The sequence below is a fragment of the Protopterus annectens genome, chromosome 11.part0 (assembly GCF_019279795.1).
Source record: "Protopterus annectens isolate FY-2018-M chromosome 11.part0, PAN1.0, whole genome shotgun sequence".
NCBI classification, from domain to species: Eukaryota; Metazoa; Chordata; order Ceratodontiformes; family Protopteridae; genus Protopterus; species Protopterus annectens.
The window spans coordinates 523,414,473-523,441,025 of record NC_056745.1 but is presented as its reverse complement, the minus strand read 5'-3'; the positions used below and the strand labels follow the sequence as shown (position 1 = coordinate 523,441,025).

General features: G+C 46.3%; 1 protein-coding gene across 3 annotated transcripts in view; it reads left to right on the top strand.

Annotated features, from left to right (window-relative positions):
* RAP1B (RAP1B, member of RAS oncogene family) overlaps nt 1–26,553 on the top strand; it is a 1,113,130-nt gene that overhangs the window by 1,085,283 nt on the left and 1,294 nt on the right. The window lies entirely within an intron of this gene.

Genomic DNA, 26,553 nt, shown 5'->3' with positions numbered 1-26,553 from the left:
GCCTGGCACCAGTAATTGCATTTTGCAGACGAAGTATACAAATATATCCTTACTTGGACGACTGTCTCATTCAAGCAGAGAACAAGGACACACTTCTACGACACCTGGCGTTTGTGAAAAGGCTTCTAACATGCCTAGGGTACGCAATAAACGAAAAGAAATCACAACTGGTACCCTCTCAAAAGATAACATTCCTGGGTGCAAGCTTGAATACAACTGCCCAGATGGCTTACATCACGCCAGACAAACAAAGGCAACTGACTACTTGCTTCAAACTGATGGCAACAAAAACCCAGTCTTCTGCAAGACAAATTCTGCAGGCTCTGGGCTTTATGGCATCCTGCATCCTACTAATTCCATATGCAAGACTGCATATGAGGAAACTTAATGGTACCTAAAAGGTTTATGGAGTCAACATTCACACAGTCTGGGAACAATGATTCCTGTTATTCCCTGCCTGCAACAGGAGTTTCTATGGTAGGCAAAGGCCTGTCACCAAAACATGGGACGGCCCTTCACTCTACCCCCTGCCAGCCAAACCTTAACAACAGATGCATCAGATTATGCCTGTGGGGGGCCCACATGGCAGGAAGATGCATTCAGGGCATATGGGCACCAAAACAAATGCATCTGCATATCAACCAGAAAGAGATGCTAGCTGTTCAAAATGCCCTAACAGCCTTCAAGGACTTACTTCATCCAGGACAACTACTGATAAAGACGGACAACACCACATTCATGTGGTATATAAACAAGCAAGGGGGCACACACTCGTACCGCCTTTGCAGATTAGCCATGGCACTGTGGGACACAGCTTTGACCTACCAAATACATCTTCAAGCTCAATTCCTGCCAGGAAAACAAAACACTCTGGCAGGCAATTTAAGCCGAAACCTTATGGATCCTCACGAGTGGAAACTAAATCCACAAGTCTTTCAGCATGATAACAGAGAAGTGGGGAGCCCATACATAGATTTATTTGCCTCTCCTCAAAATTATCAATTGAAAAGATTCTGCACAAGGACTTATCACAGACAAGCATGGAAAGTGGACGCCCTATCCTTCAGTTGGAAAAACCTATCCGTTTACGCCTTTCCTCCTCTGCCTCTTCTACCCAAGGTCCTCCTAATAGTCAGACAAGAGAAGCCGAAGATGATATTAATTGCCCCGGACTGGCCCCACCAATACTGGTACCCAATCCTAAGGAACTTATCTCAATACCCAGCTTGGACCTTGCCTCAAAGACCACAACTACTGTCCCAGCAAAACAATCGGATCCTGCACAATCAACTACAGACCCTGAACCTGGCAGCATGGCTAATCATGTAAACATACAAGTGACACCTCTCAGTAAAGCTGTGATGGATGTCATTTTGGAAGCCAGAAGGCCTAGTACTAGAAAATCTTATGCTGACAAATGGAAGAGATTCTGTGCTTGGAATCAAGCACAAGGAAGTGATGCAGCAGAACCACATATTCCTCAGATATTACAATACTTAACTGAGATGCTTGACAAAGGCCTATCTTTCTCATCAATCAAGATCCATGCCTCTGCCATTTCGGCTCATTACAATACAGAGCCACCAATAGACTGCGGTGGTGGTGCTGCGGTAGCGTTGTCGCCTCACAGACGTTGCACGTTCGATTCTGAGAGCGTTTTCTGTGTCAACATGCGTGAATGGGCATTCCTTCGCTGAAGGTTGTGCGTTAGGCCCGGCAAGCCAGCACGTAAAACTCTACTGCCAATCATTAGCGGACCGGAGTTCTGCTGTGGCGACCCCTAACCGGGAAAAGCCGAAAGACAGAAGACAATACAGAGCCACCAATCTTTTCTCATACTTTACTAAATTTTCCTTTACTAAAGCAGTATCTTAGAGGAGCCAAAAATGTAAGGCCTCCTAGAAGATCACCATTACCTGCACGGGACCTCAATTATGTGTTGGAAAAGCTCACCCTGCCTCCATTTGAACCAGCTGCTACCGCTGATATAAAGTTCTTATTATGGAAGACAGCTCTGCTACTAGCAATTACTTCAGCAAGAAGAGTCTCAGAGCTACAGGCCCTCATGGCTGTAGAGCCTTTTATCATATTTTACCCAGACAGGGTGTCTCTGAGGACAAATCCTACTTTTATGCCTAAGGTGGTTTCCAGTGTGGCTCTTAACCAAACAATTCCAGGGCAGGCTTTGTCACTGCAGTGCTGCAGGGCCTTATAGCCGCACCTAATGCTATTTAGCTCCAGCCTCCCAACCATAGCTTTGGGATTTTACCCAAATGTAATGACTGCAACAGTGAAACACAAAGAACATAGTACAGTTGTGTACACTTACCATAAATGTAGATGTTCAAGTGTATTCACTGTTGCAGTCCAGGTTACCCTCCCATGGCGCCATTCCCCTGTCATTCTACAGTTTATCTTTCTTTCTGTATCTTCTACAACCTATGTGGTGTATTTACTTGTAGATGGAGGTAAAGTTTATACTGATGCATGTATATATCTCTCTCTCTTTATATATATATATATATATATATATATATATATAATATTGCTACCTTTTTGGGGGCACCTGACATCGGGGGCAAGAAAAACGAAAGAAAATGGCGTCTGCTGGATGTTTTGTACCCCCTGACGTCATGGAAGAGAAGACAGCAACCGATGCAGGACCCAAGACTTTGTAATTCAAGCCGACTGAAGGCAACCTGCCAGCAGATTACCCAAATGTAATGACTGCAACAGTGAATACACTCGAACATCTGCATTTATGTTAAGTGTACACAACTGTACTTTGTGTTTACCATAGCAGCAACTCAGTGTTGTCTTTGTCCATCCTATCTAAACCATCCATCCCTCCCTCCCTCTGTGTCCCCTCCAAATTATTACTTTTTTAGTGAGCGTTTCTGAGCAATCTTGTGGTCCAACCTCAAAGCCTCCACAGGTGAGACTATTTTTACTGTCCTTTGTTCCCTGACTTCATATTCTTCATCCTGATCATCATGTTGTATTTCAGGGATTTTTCATGGAGCAAGCTTTATTGTGGGGGGAGGGGATAATAGTAGAGGTTTATGGTTAGAAGAGTTGGATCTCTGAAGCTGAAGATTGTGTGTGGCCAGTATCTGATCCTGATAACCTACAAGTTGAGACTGACAAAGGCAACATGGATCTACTGTTAAGTAACTGTATAACTTTTCATTTTTCTCTGGTATTTGATTACAATTGTCAGCCTTGGTTTCTGTAGCTGTTTGGGTCCCTAGCATTCCCTTGGGACCTCCTCCCCCAAATAGCCATGTAGTCAGGCCTCCTTTGTGGTGTCATGTTCTGTGTTTTCTACCTGGCCCAGATACGGATTTCTGGCTCTTGCCTTTCTGTTGGTTTTATTGCTTTGGATTCATGCCATCCATAGGGACTCATCAAGAAAGTCTCTCAATGTTAGATGCAATTATCAGCTGATGGATCATCCTTGATGAGTCAGGAACACCCTAATTGACCTGTGGCAGTGGATGTTTCTGCCAGCCAGCCTTTGCATTTGTATTTCCCAAATAAATCAGGCTGTGATATACTTGTATATCATTTGTTGTGGGGAAAGGGGATGGCATGTACTCTTTGGAGCTGGATAGTCTGCAGTGGCAAGGGTGCAAACTGTTGCATAATGGGGCAAGCATACTGATGTAGTTGATGTGTGGTGCCAAAGGTGCACTTCTTTTTCCCTAGTAGTTTTTTTTTTTTAAAGATATTTAATATGCTGATTTCTGATAAGGATAAACCCAGCCAGAGGATTCATCAAGGTTGATCCTGTTTTGCACACTGTAAGAATTTCTTTCTTTCCTCTCTTATTTTCATGTGAAGTCCTCCTTCCTTGGACATTTATCAGTTTTTTTTTGTTTTTTTTTTTTTTTGGGGGGGGGGGGGGTCTTCACGTATGTTGCTTCATTGCCGTTTATGGAGCTCCTATTTTGTTGTGGAAGAGAGCTGCAAGGGAGCATGTGAACCAGTCCCAGTCAGATGTGAAATAAGATGGTCTCGTGTTAGCATTCTTTTCTTTTCACAGATTGTAATATACTGTCTTTAATGGTGTTTACTTCAGTGGAATTTTGAAGGTTTGCTGCTTTGGGCAACAGATAAACAATGCATGTCACAACAGTTTACTGTATGTGGCTATTTTAGTATTAAATTTAACGTTGAGTGGTGGTGCAGTTCAAGTAATTGCTTAATCTGATGATGTTAATTTTCAGTCCATTCGTCATTGATGAGTATTGGTTCTGTCTTCAGAATTGAGTCGGCCTTATACCAAGTTCGCGCCAGCCAAAAACTCTCAAGCTAAGCTTTTACCCATAGTACCCTTCTCCCTGCTACCTCAGTTCTCGTTTGCCGCGTAGATGTAAAGCCGCATTCAAGCCAGCTCTCAAGCTAAGTTCAACTTTTTTGACTTTGTCTAATTTTTACTGAGTGTATTATTCACTTTCTCACATATTTCTAAATTCTTGTCTATCGCTAGCTTTTTACTCTCTATTACCTTTTGCTAAAGTTGGTATCATTGGTGGTACAGCCTTTCTCCCTACCCTTTGTGATATTTCTTAAATACCATTGCTGGTATTTCTTTCCTTCCTCTTTACTTTAAAAAAAAAAGACTATATATATTCTCTCTTATAATACCCTGGTGGTAGTCCTTAGATACCATTGCTGGTATTCTTCTAAGTTCTCTATCTTTCCCTTTTCTTCACTTATAACCTGTGAGTGTCTTTGTGTACTGATTGTCTGAAAAGAAAGGTACGTCAGGTTTTAGGCAGTGTCTTGCTTGTAATAGGAAAATGCCGACCAGTGACTCACATGATGACTGTGTGTATTGTTTTGGGGTGCAGCCCCCATGTTCTATTTGTAAAGGATTCAGTCAGCATACATTGAATGAGTGCAAAAATAAGTTAATTCTGAAGGGCCTCCTTAAGATGCCCTTTGCAGAGGCTCTTTCTGCGGCGGAGGGCTCACCCCCTCCCAGAAAAGTAAGAAAAAGACCACACACTGTACCCTCTTCACCCTCTGGTGATTTGGGCAAACCTGCCAAGTCTAAAATAACTAAAGTGTCTTCGGAACCTTGGTCAGTCTCTACGGCACCAACCTTGGTTCTGTCAACTGCTATAGTACCTTTGGCGCCGATATTGTCTATGCCACTTACAAACTGTCTCATCCTGTTCGTTACCGAGTGCCACTTTGGCACCGAGCATACCTTTGGTACCTATCACTTCAACATTTATAACTGAGCCACCGATGTCCATTCCAGTGCCGAGTGCCCTTACTGCACCGAGCCCGTCTACGGAACCCATTACTTCTATATTAGCCCCGCTGCTTCCTGTCTCTAAATTAGAGACAGTGGTGCTGCTGGACACCACAGCACGGATCCAATACTCCCCATCAGTAGATCATTTTCTAGGACAAATATATAGCTCCTTCCTAGAGTCACCAGACTCTTCATCGGGGGGTATCCACTAGATCCACCAGGAGCCTTTCGGAACTTGATGTGGTGCGGCTTGTGGATCAGCTCCTGACAGCCAAGGGGGTTCCCCACTTCATTTAAGACCCATCCACTTGCCAGATCTGGGGTTGTTTCTCCATGGACTCCATCCTAGTCTCCTCCTTTGACCTTGCAGGTTTCAAAGTCTCCAGCTCAAATGTCCTTTTCGGAACCCTCTGTTTTGGTGCCAGTAATGGACCCTCACTGTGGCCCAAGAACCATCCCTTTGACCTTCATTCCCTTCGGAACCGAGCCTTCCTCAAGTTCAGGATTGGGCTACAGGCTCTATGGCTCAGAGTACGGTTCCAAGCGCGTCTACAGTTCCGTCCACGGTGCCAGGAGTTTTGTCTGCACTGATCCTTATTGAGGCCCCTCCCTCGGGAGCCAGTTTGGCAGAGCGGGGTGTAACCCCGGTTCCGAGCTTGTCCTTCTCTGTTCCGGGCTTCCATCCCTCTTCGGGTGGACCTGCTTTCCAGGCGATGGAGAGGGCACTTGCTTCTGGAAGCAAACCTCCAGCGTCGGAACCCCAGACATCCCTTCCCCCTGAGCTGCAGCTGACACAAGCCACCGCCTTGGGACACCAGTCATGAGAGCTGCAAGAAACCCTATTGCAGGGCGCCCCTTCTTCCTGGTCCTCCACAGAAGTCACCACTGAAGAGCCACCATGGAAGAAGTTGTGCAAGAGGATGCACATAGACTCCCCTGAGGAGTCTTTGACAGTGGATACAGATTACGATGAAGGGGAAGGTCCCCACGGTCACCTCCTGATGTCTCCTTTGGGGACATCCTTGATATACTGAAACAGAGGGATGACTCGAAGTCCACCAACCCTTCCTTCGAGGAGTCCGTCTTTCTGTAGGCTTTCTGTGTCCGACCATCTACCTCTTGGGTGACCCTGCCTGCAGACAAGCTAGTTCAACTCGTGGTGCAGTGCGCCTGGAAAAATCCTGACTCCGTTTAACCAGTCCCTTAGAGACCATACAAAATTCTATCCCCCCTGAGAAGAGCCTGCATTGGTCTAAAAGTTTACCAGTTGATGATATGAGGGTGGCAGCTGCGGCGGCCACAAAAAAGGAGCTTGCCGAAGAGAGTCAGACTGATATTCTTCATATTTCACTGTTGCAGTCATCACATTTGGCTTATCCCTGCCAGGGGAGCCCTCAGTCAGCCCTAATACCAGAGGCTTAGTATTTCTGCTTAGGTTGCCATTGCTCCAGGACTGACATCAGGTCATCAGTGTTGTAAATTAAGGCAGCCGACGCCATTACATCAGACTTTCTTGCAGAGGAGCTCGAAGCAGAAGCAGTTTGCAGGAGTGCCGGTCGGCCGCTACCTGAGTTTTTCATTTCCAAAATTGAAGTTGAAGTCTTTTAAAGCTAATTACCCCAATTGGGGATCCTTTTTTCTTGCTCTAACCGGTCAGAAAAAGTTAACAATTGTCTCGCCTGTGGAACGCAAATTCCACACCGAGATTTTCATTCCTACTGTATCACTTGCCTAGGTCCAGACCACGGCGTCCCCTGCTGTCGCTTTTGTGCTCTGTTAAACACCAGAACTATACGTTGTCAGGCCCTTATTGTAGCTAGATATTTTCGCTCAGTCCTCTAATTCCGATATGGCTTCAGTAAGCCATCCGACAGCAGATCTTCTGAAAAAAATGTAAAGATAAAGACAGACAGACTGCACAGGTCCAAAACTGCCAACGACGCTTCCATTAAGCTAGTCGTCAGTTCTCCGGTCCTCGGTGAGGTGCTTCAGCCCCTGATGCCTGCTTCTGGTGTATTTGCAGGCCGCTACCAAGACCCTTTCGGAGTCCAGTATGCCGCAACACTCTTAATCGACTAAGGATCCTGCTGATGTCTCTACCTTGGATGGGTCCGGAGCCACTGAGCAGGCACCTTCTTCTGAGGAAGTACTTTGAACTACCAATTCTGGACACAGACAGACTTCTTTCGCGTCTACCGTTCTTTCGAAAACTACCGAGTTTCTAAGGCCCAGGGTACAAAACCACACCCAAGAAACCAATGTCCCAATCTCAGGCACCTGCTTCCTTGCCTCATTCTCAGATGCTTAAAATGGCGGAAGACCTTATAATGCTTATCAGGGGTAGCCAGGCTACCCCTTCCAAAAGAAAGAGATTTGTCCCCAGTAGTTTTATCTGAGCAGGAGTCCGATGACTCTGATGCATCTGATTATGAAAACATGCAGCCCCTCTCAGCTTGCATGCAGATGAATCCATGCCTTCAGCCTCTCCACCGGAGGACTTTTCCTTTTAGGAAACCCTACATACCTTAAGGGAACATTTCCAATGGGAATGTCAGGACTACCAAAAAATCACAAGTTTTCAGTCATAAGACACAGAAATTCATCACAAACGCCAACTTTAATGAACGAAGCTTTCGGGTTCTCTACCCTTCATCAGCATCATATGCTGATGAAGGGTAGAGAACCCGAAAGCTTCGTTCATTAAAGTTGGCGTTTGTGATGAATTTCTGTGTCTTATGAATGTCAGGACTACCCTTAGTCAAAAAAGAGACTCAGGGAATTCCTAGATCTTCCACACCACAGACCTCTGGCCATTCCTCCTGTCCTGGATGATGTTTTTATGGAATCCAGTTTGACTCCTGACACCCACCCTCCTGCTCCCAGAAAACCAGACAGGTACTATAGAGTCCCTGATTCGTACAAATTTCTATTCAAAAATCCTACTGCTGACCCCGAGGTTGTCTCTCAAGGACCTAAAGGAATTAAAGCAACTTCTGCTAAGAATCCCACCCCCTCAGATAGGGATTACCAAGCATTAAACAGATTGGGTAAACAAGTATACACCTTTGGTACTCTTGCTATTAGAGCACTAAATTGTCAGTTCCATATGCTGAAATATCAGCAACATACCATTGAACTCCTCAAACAAAAAATATCTTCCTTTCCCGCTTGTGCAGAAATAGTTACAAGAGTTAATGCATTGTGCAAGTCAAGTAATTAAGCACACCTTACAATGTGGTTTTGATGCCCTAGAACCATCTTGCCAAGCAGCAGTCACTGGTTCTGTCCTTAGAAGGCATGCTTGGCTAAAGGAACAACCCTTGCCAGACGATGTCAAATCCAAATTATTGGAAGCACCACTGCACAAAAACAACTTATTTGCACCAAGGCAGAGGAGGTCTTAAAATAGCTAAACCTATGCAGACAGACTTCTTGCAGGTCCAGCCACCGAGGTTCAGTAAGTGTTTTCCCTCCAAGCACTGGTCCTTTCCTGCCCACTCCAGTTCAGCTCAGCTCAGACCCCAGGGAAGCAGGCCCTCCAGACAGCAGCCCCAGAGAATGCAGAGATCTAAGCAATGGAGTTCCTCCTCTTCAAAACCAGGGAGTGCTAAGCCACCCCCTCATGGTAGGAGCTCACAGTGACTTCACACTTCCACCCCCCCCCCCATCTGCTCTTGCCCCTAGGAGGAAAACTCTCCTTCCACGCAAGCACCTGGGACACCATTACCAACAACCACTCGGTCCTCAACATAGTGTCCCAGGGATACAGATTTTATTTCCACACTCTACCAACCCCAAAAGGGTTCCCAGATCTTCCCCCAAACTAGTGGACATAGGCCAAAAACAAGTCCTTTCCCTGCTCTTGATGAGGGCAATTGAGCATGTTCCTGCAGAACAGGTAGGCCAAGGTTTCTACTCCAGACTCTTCCAGGAATCCAGAAAATAGGGCACCTGGCACCCCATCCTCGATCTATCCATTCTAAACACTTTCCTGGTGATACCAAAATTCTCACCCTCCAGCAACCTCTACCTATGCTCTCCAAGGATGCTTGGTTAGCCATTCCAGACCTAAACATGCCTACCTACACATCCCAATTAGGGAATCTTGCAGGAAATATCTCCATTTCAGGGCGGGATCACTGCACTTTAATTTCTCTGCGCTTCCCTTTGGCTTATCCACTGCTCCCAGAGTTTTCACAAAATGCCTGGCTTCCACCATTGCATTTTACAGACAAAGAAATATTCAAATTTATCCATACTTAGATGACTGCCTGAGTCAGGAAAAGCTGCTAAAGCACCTGACCTTTGTAAAGGACCAACTGACCTCCCTGGGGTATACTGTCAACAAAAAGAAATCCAAATTAGTACCCACGCAAAAAATTGTATTCCTGGGAGCAAGCCTGGACACGGCATCCCAGATGGCATTCCTTACACCAGAAAAACAAACCTACCTGACAACCTATTCTCTCAACTAGCCACCAGACCCAAGTTATCCGCAAGGAAAATCCAGCAAGCTCTTGGGGTTCGTGGCTTCTTGCATTCTACTCATTCCATACGGCAGACTGCATATGAGGAAACTACAGTGGTACCTAAAAAACCTTTGGTGTCAACACTGTCAAGACCTGGAAACTCTTACACCAATGATACCTTACTTAAGGAAAAATTTCCTTTGGTGGGCAGCAGCATGCAACCACAACAAGGGACTACCCTTCTCACAGCCCCACGCCACCCAAACCCTCACCACAGACGCATCAGACTATGCCTGGGCTGCACACCTGGACAGCAGATGCATTCAGGGCCAATGGAGCCCAAACCAAATACATCTGCACATCAGCCAAAAAGAGATGTTTGCTGTTCAGCAAGCTCCGACAGCCTTCAGACCCCTACTCTCCCAGGAGCATCTACTGATCAAAACACTGTGATGTGGCATATCAACAAGCAGTGAGGGACTCACTCGTACCCTCTATGCAGGCCGCCATGACCCTTTGGCACACAGCCTCACCCATGCAACTACACCTACTAAGACAATTCCTGACAGGCTCTCTAAACTCTCTGGCAGACAACTTGAGCAGAAATCTTCTGGACCCACATGAGTGGTAGTTACGAAAGAACCTTCACCCTTGTAACCCAGGAATGGGGCACCCCGAAGGTCGACCTCTTTGCTTCCCACTCCAACCATCAGCTCAGCAAATTCTCCACCAGGGAATCTCACAGCAAGGCCTGGAAAGTTAATGCTCTATCCTTCCAGTGGGTCAACCTCTCAGTCTACGCATTCCCTCCTCTACTGCTCATTACAAGGGTACTGCTAAAATAAGGGAGGAAAAAAAAACAATCCTGATTGCCCCAGACTGGGCACGCCAGCACTGGTACCCTCTGCTGCAAACCCTTTCACCACTGCCACCATGGCATCTCCCTCAGATCCCAACACTCCTGACCCAGAGGAATGGAGAATTCATGCATTCCCAATTGCAGACCCTTAATCTGGCAGCCTGGCTTATTCCCTGACCCCACTGCACAAGCTGCCAATCTAAGCAAACAAGTTCTAGATGTTATACTTGAGGCCAGACGCCCTAGCACTAGAAAGTCTTATGCTGACAAGTGGAAAAGGTCTTGCACCTGGAACCAGGCTAAGGGAGCCGGAACTGCACAGCCCTCCCTACCTCTCATCCTGGATTACCTGGCTGACCTACTACACAGAGGTCTATCCTTCTCTTCCATTAAAATTCATGCCTCTGCCATCTCTGCTCATTTCAGCACAGAGCCAACTCTGTTCTTCCACCCTCTCTTCAGACAGTTCCTTAGAGGGGCTAACAACTTGAGGCCATCCAGAAGAGCACCTACCTCAGCTTGGGACCTTAACTTTGTTTTGGAAAAACTCACCCTGCCCACCTTTGAACCAGCAGCGTCAGCAGAGTTAAAGTTCCTCTCTTGGAAGACAGCCTTGCTTCTGGACATCGCTTCAGCTAGAAGAGTATCTGAGCTACAAGCACTAATGGCTGTAGATCCCTTCATCATTTTCCACGCTGACAGGGTCTCCCTCAGGATTTAACCCATCCTTCATGCCAGAAGTGATGTCCAGTGTGGCTCTCAGCCAATACATTCATTTGCCCACCTTTTTCCCTAACCCACAAAGGAAGGGCGAAAGGATTCTGCACACTCTAGATGTGCACAGACAGCTCAGATTCTACCTAGACAGGACTAAATAATTTAGGAAGACTGATCAATTGTTAGTCAGCTTTGCTACAGGAGCAGAGGGCAAGGCCATATCCAAACAAACCATTTCCAAATGGATAGCACACTACATCCATTTCTGCTACAAGCAGCATGGTAACCTCCTCCCAAGGGGGTCAGGACACATTCTACCAGAGCAACCTCCACCTCTGCAGCTTTCCTCAGAGGAGTCCCCACCAGGGACATCCTGAAGGCTGCAACATGGACATTTGTTCATACCTTCACCAAGCATTACCACCTGCCTATCTTCTCCAAATTCAGGGCAGGATTTGCTACAGCAATCTTGCAGGGCATCCTAGCCAGTTCCCAGTCTTCTTGACTGCTTCCACCCTTTTCGTCAGCTTTGGGAATCAACCCAAATGTGACGACTGTAACAGTGAAATACAAAGAACATAGTACAGTTGTGTACACTTGGCATAAATGTAGATGTTCGATCGAGTGTATTCACTGTTGCAGTCCTGGATGTTCTTCGTGTTTCACTGTTGCCGTCACCACATTTGGGGTATCTGCTTGCAGTAGCCCTCAGTCGGCCTGATTAACAAAGTCTTGGGTCCTGCGTCGGTTGCTGTCCCTTCTTCCATGACGTCAGGTCATCAGGGGTATAAAACATGCAGCCGATGCCATTACCCCAGTCTTTCTTGCCGTGTGGTGCCCGAAGCAGAATCAGTTCGCAAGTGCCGGTCGGCCGACTCCTGAAATTTTCATTTTCAAGTTTCAGAACCGAAGTCTTCAACTAAAGCCAAGTACCTCGTTGGGGACAATTTTTCTTGCTCCTTACCGATGTCAGTAAAAGTTAATAATTGCATTTCTTGTGGAAAGCAAATACCTCACAAAGATTTTCATTCGGACTGTATTCCTTGCTTAGGCCCTGATCACAATGTACCTTGCTGTCGGTTTTGTGCTTTATTTAATCAACGCACTATCCGTCGTCGGTATATTTACGCCTCTAAATATTTCATTTCTCTGTTCAGTTGTCCAGAAATGTTGTCAGTAAGCCATCCGACTACCGGAATTCCGAAAAAAACGCAGAGATAAAGACAGAGACAGGCTGCCTAGGTCCAAAGCTGCCAACGACGCTTCTCCTAAGCCAATCGCCAGTTCGCCGGTACTCAGGCGCTTTCACAGCCCCTGATACCCGCTACTTCTGATTCGCAGGCCTCTACTGAGACCCATTCGGAGTCCAGTATGCCGCGAGATGCTTCAGCTGTGGAACTTGCGGATGTCTCTACCTTGGATGGGTCCGGAGCTGCTGTGCAGGCACCAGCTTCTGAGGGTGTATTTAGGCATACGGACTTGCATATTAAACTGACACCTCCTTCTTCTTTAAGGCCTAAACCTCGAACCATGCCTAGAAAACCAATGCCCAGGCCGCATGATCAGGCCTCTATGCCTAAAAAACAAATGATAAGAATGGCTGAAGATCTTATAACTTTAATCAGGGGAAGCCAACCACCCTCTTCTAAGAGGCCTAGGACTGAAATTGTTTATGAATCTTCTGACCAGGATTCAGATTTTTCTGATTCTTCTGATGATCTGGATTTACCCTTATCTGCTTATGAGGATTCTGATGCAGAGGACTCTATTCCCTCTGCTTCCCCTCCAGAGGATTTTTCTTTTGGTGAAACCTTGCACTCTGTAAGTGAGCATTTCCACTGGGAAAGCCAGGATTTTTCTGATTCATTAAAGGGGCTTAGGGATTTCTTACTCTTGCCTCAGCATAGGCCTTTAGCTATACCTCCTGTACCAGACATTGTTGATGATGCCTTTTTGGAATCTAGTTTGGGCCCTGATTCTTTGCCCCCTGCTCCCAGAAAACCTGACAGATATTACAGGGTTCCTGATTCTCACAAGTTCCTTTTTAAAAATCCTATTGCGGATCCAGAGACTATTTCATAGGGACTCAAGGGCATTAAGGCCTCTACTGCCAAAAACCCTACCCCTTCTGATAGATTCCAGGGCGCTGCATAGATGGGGTAAGAAGGTTTACACTTTTGCAACCTTGGTCCTTAGGGCCTTAAACTGTCAGTTTCATATGTTAAAGTATCAACATATTATTGGATTGCTTAAACAGAAAATGATGTTGATTCCTGACTTTGCTGAAAATAAGGAATTACAGGATTTACTGCATTCTGCTGAACAGGTTGGAAAACATATTTTGCAATGTGGGTTTGATTCTTTAGAGGCCTCTTGCAGGGCTGCTGTCACTGGGTCTGTACTTACAAGACATGCTTGGCTTAAGGAACAATCTTTGCCTGATCATGTTAAAGCTAAACTGTTGGATGCTCCCTTAAATCAGGACCGCCTGTTTGGCAACAAAGCTGAGAAAGTTTGTAAAAAGATGGAAGATAAAGCTAAATCTATGCAAACTGTTAAAGATGTCTTACAAGTTCAGCCTCCAAGATTTAGTAGGCATTGGCCCTCTAAGAATTGGTCCTTTCCGGCTCCTTCCAGGCCTTCTCAATCCAAACCCAGACACACCAGAAATCCCAGGTTTCAGTCCCAGGGTACGCACAAGACTAAGGAGTGGGGGGCTTCTGCTTCCAAATCTGGGAGTAGTAAGACTCCCCCCTATGGAAAACTGTCTCAATGACTTGATTTTAAAACTTCCAAGCACTTCTCAACTGAATGCTCCTTTAGGGGGAAAGATTGGTCTGCAGGCCAAAAACTGGGGAATCATTACCCAGGACAAATGGGTTTTAAATATAGTGTCCCAAGGATACAGATTCCACTTCCATACATTACCAACGCCAAAAGATTGGCCAGATCTACCCCCAAAATCAGTGGGCAGAGGCTCAAAAGCAAATACTCTCTTTTAAACATGAAGGCTATTCAGACTGTACCAGAAGAGGAAAAAGGACAAGGTTTCTACTCTAGACTTTTTCTGGTACCCAGAAAAGACAATTCATAGCGTCCTATTCTGGACCTGTCTACTCTAAACACCTTTTTGGTTATTCCAAAATTCAAGATGCTGACTCTTCACCAGTTGCTTCCTATACTAGGAAAAGATGCCTGGATGGTAACACTCGATTTAAAAGAAGCATACCTGCACATCCCAATCAGGGAATCTTGCAGAAGATGCATACGCTTCAAAGCAGGCTCCAATCACTACCAGTTCTCTGCACTGCCCTTTAGCTTGTCTACTGCACCCAGGGTATTCACAAAGTGCCTAGCCCCAGTTATTGCATTTTGCAGGCAAAGAAATATTCAAATATACCCATACCTGGACGGTTGTTTAATTCAGGCAGAAAACCAGGACATACTTTTGAATCATCAGGCCTTTGTACAAAGTGTGCTAACTTGTCTCTGGGGTACACCATAAACGAAAAGAAATCAAACCTGGTACCCTGTCAACAAGTCATATTCCTGGGAGCAAGCTTGAATACAACTTACCAGTTGGCTTTCCTCACGCCAGAGAAACAAATTCATTTGACAACCTACTTCAAACAATTGGCCAAAAAAAAACACTATCTGCAAGGCAAATACTACAAGCCTTGGGGTTCATGGCCTCCTGCATTCTTCTGCTTCCATATGCAAGACTGCATATGAGGAAACTACAGTGGTATCTACAAAGCCTATGGTGTCAACATTCTCAGGATCTAGAAGCAGTGATTCCTATCATACCATGCCTATGCCTAGAGTTTCTTTGGGCAGAGGCCTGCCACCAAAACAAGGGACTACCATTGACACCACCCCCTGCCGTCCAAACCCTAACAGACGCATCAGATTATGCATGGGGGGCTCACCTGGCAGGGAAGTGCATTCAGGGCAAATGGAACCAAAGTCAAATGCACTTGCATATCAATCAAAAAGAAATGTTAGCTGTGCAGCATGCTCTGACAGCCTTCAAGGACCACATTCTTCCAGGACAATTAATGGTAAAGACGGACAACACCACTGTTATGTGGTACATAAACAAGAAAGTGGGGGTACACATTCTTACCCCCTATGCAGACTAGCCGTGGCATTGTGGAACACAGCCCTGAGCTACCAAGTGCATCTACAAGCTCAATTCCTGCCAGGAAAACTAAACACACTGGCAGACGAACTAAGCAGAAACCTCATGGACCACACGAGTGGAAGCTGGAACCAAGAATTTTCAACGTGTTGACAAGCAAATGGGGGAGCCCAGATATAGACCTGTTTGCCTCCCCCCACAGCTATCATTTGGACAAATTTTGCACAAGGACTCACCACAAACAAGCTTGGAAAGTGGATGCTCTGTCCTTCAGCTAGAAAAACCTATCAGTTTATGCCTTTCCTCCTCTGCCTCTGCTCTCCAAAGTACTGCTAAAGATCAAACAAGCCAAACCAAGGACAATTTTAATTGCACCAGACTGGCCATGCCATCACTGGTACCCCCTCTTGCGCAGTGTGTCATTGTTGGCCCCATGGCACCTGCCTAAGACCCCTATGCTATTGTCTCAGCAGGAGAACCAGATTCTGCACCCTCAGCTTCATACACTGAATCTAGCAGCCTGGCTAATTACTTAATCTCTCCTTTACCATCCCTCAGTAAACCAGTGACGGATATCATTTTAGAGGCAAGGAGGCCTAGTACTAGAAAATCTTAAGCTGAAAAATGAAAAAGATTCTGTGCCTGGAACCAATCTCAAGGGATGAACACAGCAGTGCCAATTTACCTCAGATTTTACTATACTTAACTGAGATGCTTCACAAGGGCCTGTTTTTCTCCTCCATCAAAATTCATGCCTCAGCCATTTCAGCTCATTATAACAAAGAACCTCCCCTCTTCTCTCATCCACTGCTTAAGCAGTTCCTCAGAGAGGCCAAAAATCTACGACCACCCAGGAGAGTCCCAACTCCAGCCTGGGACCTTAACTTTGTATTGGAAAAGCTCGCCCTTCCTCCATTCGAGCCAGCTGCCACTGCAGATTTAAAATTCCTCTCTTGGAAAAAAAGCTTTCCTTTTAGCAATCACTTCAGCAAGAAGGGTATCTGAATTACAGGCCCTCATGGCAGTGGAGCCTTTTATCATCTTTCATGCGGACAGGGTGTCCCTCAGGACCAATCCCTCCATGCCTAAGGTGGTATCCAGTGTGGTCCTTAAATCAGTTCATTCATTTGCCATCCTTCTGTCCTAACCCACAGAACAAAGGGGAACGGATTCTGCACTCCTTTAATGTGCACAGGCAACTTAGATTCTACTTGGACAGGACTAAACCTCAAAGGAAATCTGACCAACTGCTGGTGGCTTTTGCTGCAGGGGCAGAGGGGAAGACTATTTCAAAGCAAACCATTTCCAAATGGATAGGCCATTATATTAATTTCTGCTACAAGCACCATGGAAAACCCTATCCCACATCAGACCCCATTCAACCAGGGCTGCATCTACCTCTACAGCCTTTCTCAGAGGCGTCCCTACCAGGGACATCCTAGAAGCTGCTACTTGGAGTTCAGTACATACTTTCACCAAGCATTACCATCTGCCAATTTTCTCTAAGTCCAGAGCTGGCTTTGCCACTGCAGTCTTGCAGGGTCTTTTAGCTTGTCCTAATGCTATCTAAATTCCTCCTCCCATCCTTAGCTTTGGGAATCTATCCAAATGTGATGACTGCAACAGTAAAACACTAAGAATGTAGTACAGTTGTGTACGCTTACCATAAATGTAGATGTTCGAGTGTATTCACTGTTGCAGTCCTGGTTACCCTCCCTCCAGCCCCCTTTCTTCTTTTGGCTATACCTCTACTCTACTTTACTATGCTCAAATGGTTTTTGGTATTTGATTTTTTGTTGGAGTTATAACCTTGTATATTTATAGATATAATTGCTTCCCATTAGGGACGCACCTGACTTCTGGGGCAAGAAAAACTGATGTAATGGCATCTGCTGCATGTTTTATACCCCTGACGATCTGACATCATGAAAGAAGGGACAGCAACCGACGCAGGACACAAGACTTTGTTAATCAGGCCGACTGAGGGCTACTGCAAGCAGATAACCCAAATGTGATGACTTGAACAGTGAATAAACTCTAGCATCTACATTTATGGCAAGTGTGCACAACTGTACTTTTCCCTTCCTCCGTCCCCCTTGTCTCTCTCTCTCTCTCCTTACAAAGATGTTTTGGTATTTACTTTCTACTGGTGATGTTCTTCCACCATAACCTAGCTTCTCTTAGGGGCTCCTGACAGGACAAGAAAAACTCATGTAATGGTGTTGGCTGCCTTAATTTATACCACTGACGACCTGACATCAGTCCTGGAGCAACGGCAACCGATGGAGAAATACTAAGCCTCTGGTATTCGGGCTGACTGAGGGCTATCCTGGCAGGGATAACCCAGATGTGGTGACTGCAACAGTGAATACACTCTAACATCTACATTTATGGTATGTGTACACAACTGTTCTTTTGCCCACCCAACAGAGAATCCTGGGCAATGGACAGATTAGGGAAGCGAGTCTTTGCTTCATTAACCTTTACCATACGCTCCTTGAGTTATTTAGCACATTTTACGAGACTTCAAAGAGACTTAATCTCTGAACTCTCTCAGGACAGGTGTCTGACGAGGTAAGTGACATAGTTGCCTCACAGCTCGCAACCCTGGAATCCATCTCTAATTCATCCATGAGGTTAATATCACATGCAACCGAAGGGGCAGCCAGAGCTGCGGGTTCAGGCATAGTTATGAGATGGTACGCCTGGATGCGCCTTTGTGATTTCATGGACCCTTTTAAGTCTTCCTTCCTGAATGCTCCAGTAAAAGCATCTTCCCTTTTCAGCCCTAATGTAAAGGACACTAGCCAGGTGTGAAAAAGATGGCAAGACCCTGTCTGTCATAGGTGTAAGCTTTTCCACCCTGCAGCATTCCTTTTCCAGGAACCAGAGGAGTGGAAAGTTGTGGCACAAAACGTCTCTGGGTCCTTTTCGTGACTCACGTGACGAGTATACCCCCAGGGGCAGAGGGGGTAACTGTTCTGGAAGACGCCCCTACTGTGGCAGAAGGGGTCCATGTGACCAGGGAGCCAGCGATTCTTTCTCTGGCCAGCCCTGTCAGCATTCCTGAAGAGCGGCCCAATTGCTTTCCTCTGGAAACAGCCTGGGGTCATTTCTCTCTGCACCACACTGCCTGGCAGTTAATAACTACCGACCGTTGGGTGCAGAAGATTATAACCAGAGGCTACACTGTTCCCCCTCAATGTTTACCCAACCCCCCCCCCCCACAAGACTTCCTGACGTTCCACCCAGTCAAAGGGAAGAAGCTGCTATAGAGATAAAAAAAAGCTGCATCAAAAGAGTCATCCAAGCTGTCCCACCAGCCCAATGTGGATCTGGAATCTACTTGAGGTTCTTTTTGCTGCCAATAAAGACAGGGGACTGGAGACCAATTTTGGATCTCAGCAATTTAAACAGGTCTGTCACCCAAATGAATTCCGAATGGTTACAGTTCAGTCTATTCTCTCATTTCTGGGAAACGGCGATTGGATGTGTTCCATGGATCACCAGGATGCGTATTACCACATCAAAATGGGAACACGCTCCGGGAGACGAATACTTTTCTGGCTAGGAGCCAATCACGACCAGTTTCATGCTCTGTTCGGACTCTCTACAACCCCCACAGTGTTCACCAAGTACATGGCAGTAGTCGCAGCTCACTTGAGACTGCAAGGATTCCAGGTGTTTCCATACTTAGATGATTGGCTCCTTACCGCCCCCACCAGCATCTACTGCTAACAGCCTTGAAATACACTCTTTCTCTGGCAAGACTATTGGGAATAACAAATTGGGAGAAATTCAGTCTTACACCGACCCAGTCTGTAGAGTTCATAGAAGCAGTATTCAACACCCGCTCCTGTCTAGTATCTTTCCCAGATCACAGATTACAAAGACTGAGGCTTCAACTCCAGGCGATACTCTGCCAAAACAAAGCCTCAGCACGAGAAGTCCTTCAACTCCTAGGCTCCATGGCAGCTGCTATATCAATAGTGCCTCTCGCAAAACTTCACATGAGAATACTTCAGTGGCTTCTATTATCTCAGTGGTTCCCAAATCGTCACCCCCTGTGTTTTCAGGTTCAGATAACCAACTGTTGCAAACCGAACCTATTTTGGTGGGTGAGGCCATTGAGAGAACTTTGGAGCCTCCCTTTCCATCCTCCTCAACCCAAAGCCACTGTGACTATAAATGCTTCCCTGATAAGGTGGTGGTGGGGGCATTTTCAGGGAGTGACAGTGCAAGGCACATGGTCCACAAGGGAGGCTAACTTGCATATCAGTATTCTAGAACTGAGGGCAGTGCTTTTAGCATTAAAAGCATTCCATTCTGTTCTTTCCTTCTGGAATGATCACACTCCAATCAGGCAACATGTCAGTAGTCTGGTGTATCAACAAAAAGGAGTAACCAAGTCCTACCCCCTATATCGAGAGACCATGAGAATTTGGCAGTGGACTATAGCTCCTAACCGCTTTCTGATAGCAACGCATATCCCAGGGGATTCCAACGTAATTGCAGACAAGCTGAGCAGATGTATTCTCCTTCCTCACGAGTGGTCTTTCAACTGCAGCATAGCAGCAAAAATTATCAGCAGTTGGGGCCAGCCTTGGTGCGACCTATTCTCCTCCCTATCGAACCACAAATGCAGCAACTATTTTGCCCTAATTCCCCTGTAAGGGGAGTCCCCGAGGGATGCTCTGATCCATGATTGGCCCCCAGTCCTCTGATTCCCCAATTCTTGAAGAACGCTCTTGAGATGAAATGCAAAGTGATTTTCATAGCTCCTTATTGGGCTCAACAAGTATGGTTCCCCTTTCTCCGGCCTCACTTATGCCGACCATGGATTCTGGATCCATCTCCAGACCTGATTTCTCACTCCCAAGGGTTAAGTCATCCAAACCTAACCAGTCTCCAGCTTGGTTTCTCCACTTTCACTGATCGCCAGGCAGGATAACCTTTCCTCTCCAGTACATATTATCCTGGCCTCTCACAAACTATCCACCAGAAAACTCTATCTAGACAAATGGAAGACATTCTCTATTTGGTCTAAGAAAAGAAAACTAGACCCGTATTCGTTTCCAGTTACTGTAGTACAGTACTATACTATCTATCAAAAATTTTCAAGACTGGAGCTGCAGCCTCTACCATACGAGTCCATCTAGCTGCTATTTCAGACTTTCATAATGGTTTTGGAAATTCTCCCCGGATTATACACTGGTTATGCAAAACCTTTCTAAAAGGAGGCTGTCACATTAGACCCCCAATCAAACAGCCTATAGAACCATGGAACCTCACATTAGTCCTTCAATCTTTTGACACAACCCCCCTTTGAACCTGCAGCAAAATATGACATCAAATTCTTATCATGGAAGTCCCTTTTTCTAGTTGCCATCACGTCAGCTAGATAAATTGCAGAGCTCCACGCTCTGCATTAAATGGCCCTATTTAATCTTTCACGAGGACAGAGTATCACTCCAGAAAAACCCTATCTTTCTTCCCAAAGTCATTTTGGATTTCTGCATTAATCCATCTATTGACCTTCCAGTATTTTTCCCACATTTTACTAATAAAGGAGAGTACTGTCTGCATTCATTGGATGTGCATAGACAATTGAGATGTTATCTGGACAAGACTAAAACAATGCGTAAATCAGACCAACTATTAATTTACTTTTCTGGTCCTAAAATGGGAAATTCTGTTTCTAAAGTGACCTTATCTAAATGGTTTATAGACTGCGTACTTTACATTTATCATGAGAAAAAGTCTATACCAGAGAAAATCAAAGCTCATTCTACCAGGGCTATGACATGTTCTTCGTGTTTCACTGTTGCAGTCATCACCTGTGGGGTTATCCCTGCTATGGTAGCCCTTGAATACCAGTGTCATTTTTTCTGTGTCGGCTACTGTCGCTTGACTGACGACAGGTAGTCAGTGCTATAAAGCAAGGCAGCCAATGCCATTACACCAGTTTTTCTTGCAGTGGAGGCCGTAGCCGAAGCAGTTCGCAAGTGTGCCAGTCAGTCGCCACCAGAGCTGGGATTACAGCTGAAACCATCTAAATCTAAGTACCCCGCTGGGGATCCTTTTTTCTTGCACTAACCAGTGTCCGAAAAAGGTAACAATTGTCTCGCCTGTGGAAAGCAGATCCCACACCGAGACTTCCATTCATACTGCATCATTTGTTTAGGCCCAAACCACGACATCCCCCGTTGCTGGTTCTGTGCCCTCTTTAACGCAAGAACCATTCGTCGTAGAGCTCTTATTGTAGACAGGTGTTTTCATCTTCCGTCTTCGCAAATGGCGTCCGTCGGCCAGCAATCAGAAGACATTCCGAAAAAATGTAGAGATAAAGATAGAGACCACACCAAGGCTAAGCCTTCCGACGACACTACTGCTAAGCAGGTCACTTCTCCAGAATTCAGTGAGGAGCTTTCGCACCCCCTGATGCACGATGCGATATCTACGCAGGCCTGTACCGAGACCCTATCGGAGTCCGGTATGCCACAAAAATCTACTTCGTCCTACGAGCCTTTGGTTGTCTCTGCCTCGGTTGGGTCCGGGGCCATGACGTAGGCGCCGGCTTCCGAGGAGGCCTTTCACACTACCGATTCTAGACAAAAAACTACGTCTTCTCATCCGACTACCGTTTCTGTCAGAACAATGGATACTCTTGGGCCTAGTAGCCAGGCCACTCCTAGAAAATCTACTTCTAGCCACCATCTTACTCCTGCACCACCACCCTAAGCCCAAATGCTTAAGATGGTGGAGGATCTTATCTTCCTTATCAGGGGCAGTGAGGCCACAGCTTCTAAAAGGAAAAGACACCCTTTTCATGAACTAATGACAGAGCAGTATTCTGAGGAATCTGATTATTCAGATTTTGAAGAGGAACAACCACCTCTGATGATTTATGAGGATTCAGATGTAAAGGAATCCATTCCTTCTGCCTTCCAACCAGAAGACCTTTCCTTTGGGCAAACCCTTCACACCCACAAGGAACATTTCCACTGGGAATCTCAGGACTTCCCTCAGTCTAAGAAAAGACTGAGTTTCTAGACCTGCCCCAGCACAGACCCCTGGCCACCCCCTATCTTAGAAGTGGTGGATGATGATTTCCATGAATCCAGCTTAGCCCCTGACACCCTCCCACCTGCTCCCAGTAAATATGACGGGTATTACAGAGTACCGGATTCTCACAAATACCTGTACAGAAATCCTGCTGCAGACCTGGAGGTCATTACACAGGGACCTAAAGGAGCTAAGGCTAGTTCTGCAAAGAATCGTACTCCTTCTGACAAGGATTCCAGAGCTCTGGACAGATGGGGTAAAAAAAGTATACACCTCTGCTACCGTACCTATCAGAGCACTCAACTGTCTGTTCCGTATGTTAAAATATCAACAACACACTTTGGAACTATTAAAGCAAAAGATTTCTACCTTTCCTGACTGTGCCAGTTCGAAAGAATTAGCAGATTTACTGCACTCTACGTGTCAAGTGGCCAAACACTTATTACACTGTGGATATGACGCCCTAGAAGCCGCAAGTATGACAGCAGTGTCAGGATCGGTCATTGAGAGACGTGCATGGTTGAAGGAACAACCTCTCCCTGATTCTGTCAAGTCTAAATTAATTGATGCACCCTTCCTCCTAGGTTCAACAGGAATTTTCCCTCTAAGCACTGGTCCTTTCCTGCACCTAGCAGACATGGGCAAGGTAAGCCCCGCAGGGACAGACCGCCCAGTCCCCTATCCCAGGGACAGCAGAGAACCAAACAGTGGACCACTTCTGCCCCAAAGGCAGGGATTTCTAAGCCATCCTTCTATGGCAGAAACTCTAAATGACTCCCTCCTCTGTCCTCCTTTCACCCACCAAAAGCTAGGAGGAAGGCTCTCCCTCTGCAGAGAAAATTGGCTCTCTGTAACAAAGGACCAATGGGTCTTAAAGATCATTTTTCAAGGATACAAATTCTCTTTCACCTAACTCCCAATTCCAAGAGGATACCCAGACTTACCTCCAAATCAGTGGGCAGAGGCATTGAAACACGTCCAAGCTCTCCTATCCCAGGGAGGTAGTAGAACCTGTTCCCGCAGATCAAGCAGGCAAAGGCTTTTATTCCAGACTATTCCTTGTTCCCAGAAAAGAGAGGGCACTTGGTGCCCCATCCTGGATCTATCCATTCTGAACACCTCCCTGGTGGTCCCCAAATTCAAAATGCTAACTTTGCAGCAGCTGCTGCATATGCTGACAAAAAAATGCCTGATTAGTGGCCCTAGACCTAAAAAGATGCCTAACTCCACATCCCCATAAGGGAATCCTGCAGGAAATTCCTGCTGTTCAGAGCAGGCTCACAATACTTTCAGTTCTCTGCGCTTCCCTTTGGATTATCTACTGCTCCCAGGGTATTCACCAAATGCTTAGCCCCAGCCATAGCATTTCGCAGACAGAGAAATGTAGAGATTTACCCTTTTCTGGACGACTGTCTCATTCAGGCAGACTGCAAAGAAAAGCTGTTCCAGGACCTCCTCTTTGTCAAACCCTCCTAACTTCCTTAGTGTTCACCATCAATGAGAAGAAATCAAAGCAAACACCCTCCAGGAGGATAATTTTCTTGGGACCACTGCTGGATACAGCATCCCAAATGGCCTTCCTATTCCCAGAAAAGCAGAGCTTCCTGCTTCTCTACTTTACCCAGCTGGCATCCAGAAGTCACCTCATGGTGAGGAAGTTCCTGCAAGCCTTGGGGTACATGGCATCTTGTATCCTTCTAATTCCTCTAGGCAGCTTCACATGAGAGAACCTCAGTGGTGTTTAAAGAACCTTTGGTGTCCGCACACTCAGCCTCTAGCGACCTCCCTCTGATCCCCTGTATAAGGGCTGAGTTTCTCTGGTGGGCAGGGGCTTGTGCCAAGAACCAAGGGTCTTCCATTCATCCTCCGCCCTACCGGGCAGACCATCATCACAGATGCCTCAAACATTCCAGGCTTCACATGAGAAAACTTCAGTGGTATTTAAAGAACCTTTGGTGTCGGCACTCTCAGCCTCTAGAGACCTCCCTCCCTCTGATCCCTTGTATAAAGACTGAGTTTCTCTGGTGCACAGGGGCTTGTGCCAAGAACAAGGGTCTTCCATTCATCCTCCGCCCTACCGGGCAGACCATTACCACAGACGCCTCGGTCATTGCTTGGAGCGCTAACCTAGCAGGCAGGTGCACCCAAGGTCTTTGGGATGCCCAGCACATTCCCTTACACATCAATCAGAAGGAAATTATGGCAGGACAAAAGGCTCTGACATCCTTCCAACCCATCTCAGGCCAGGGGTTCTCCTTATCAAAATAGACTACACCACAGTAATGTGGTACATAAACAAACGGGGAGGGGCCCAATCTTACCCTCTGTGTAGGCTAGCCATGAACCTCTGGCAAACAGCCTCCTCCATGGGATTACACCTAATAACTCAATACCTACCAGGGATCAACAGTACCCTGGCAGACCACTTAAGCAGAAACTTACTGGACCCCCACGAATGGCAGCTCTACTGAAATATCTTTTTGCAAGTCACTCAGTAGTGGGGAACTCCTTGCTTCTCATTTCAACCACCAGCTAAGAAAAAAAAAATAAATTCTGTACCAGGGAGTATCACCACCTAACATGGAAGGTGGATGCCTTGACCTTCCCCTGGAACTCCCTCTTTGTGTACGCATTCCCTCCTCTGCCTCTTATTCCCAAGGTACTGATCAAGATAATGGAGGAGACCAAAGGCCATCCTCATTGCTCCAGATTGGCCCAGACAGCATTGGTACCCCTTGCTGCGCAGCCTGACATCACAGCCTCCCAGGCAGTTTCCCCTGATCTCAGACCTCTCAACTCAAGTGGGGGGGGGCTGCACCCAGACTTGCAGACTCTCAAACTGTCAGCATGGCTAATACTCAAAAGGCAAACAAGGGGCCACTGTTGAGCAAACAAGTCCTAGACATTATCAGAGAGGCCAGAAGGCCCAGCACCAGAAAATCTTACGCAGGGAAATGGAAAAGATTCTGTGCCTGGAGCCAGTCCAGAGAGGGCAGTACCTCACAACCTTCTGTCCCTCTTATCTTGGACTGTCTAACGGAATTACTCAGTAGTGGCCTCTCCTTTTCTTCTATTAAAATCCACGCCTCAGCCATTTCAGTTTGTTTCAGTATAGACCAGCCCCTGTTCTCACATCCTTTGATTAAACAATTCCTCAGAGGGGCTTCTCATGTCAGACCTCCCAGAGGGCCACCCACGCCAGCCTGGGACCTGAGTTATGTTTTGGAAAAACTAACTTTACCAGCCTTCAAACCTGCTGCTTCAGCAGAACTTAAATACCGCTCCTGGGAGACTGCTTTCCTACTAGCTATCACTTCAGTCTTTCAGAACTTCAAGCAGTGATGGCCATTGAGCCCTTCATCATTTTCCATGCAGACAGGGTGTCCCTGAGGACTAACCCCTCCTTTATGCCCAAGGTGGTATCTAATGTGACTCTCAGCCAGGCCATTAATCTGCCCACCTTCTTCCCTAACCCTCAAAACAAGGGGGGAAAGAATTCTGCACTCACTAGATGTGCGCAGACAGCTGAGATACTACCTGGACCATACTAAACCCTTCAGGAAAACCGACCAACTTCTTGTCAGCTTTGTCCCAGGGGCATTGGAAGGAAGCCCATTTGGAAGCAAACCATTTCCAAATGGATATCACACTGTATACAATTCTGCTACAGATTACATGTAAAACCACCCCTAAGTCTATTCGTACCCATTCCACTAGGGCAGCCTCCACTTCCACAGCATTCCTCAAAGGAGTTCCCACCAGGGACATCCTGGAAGCTGCCACCTGGACCTCTGTGCATTCCTTTACAAAGCATTACCACCTACCTCTTTTCTCTAAGGCTAGGGCAGGGTTTGCCTGTTGCACATCTGGTTTCCCTCACTCCTTCCCCCTTATAGCCTCTTTTCTTAGGGAGACATGAGCGTCTTATGGTGGCTTTTAACCATCAGGACCACTTTACCATATTTCCTTGGCTTCTGATTGGTTAGGGCAAGAAAAAGTGATGTAATGGCATTGGCTGCCTTGCTTTATAGCA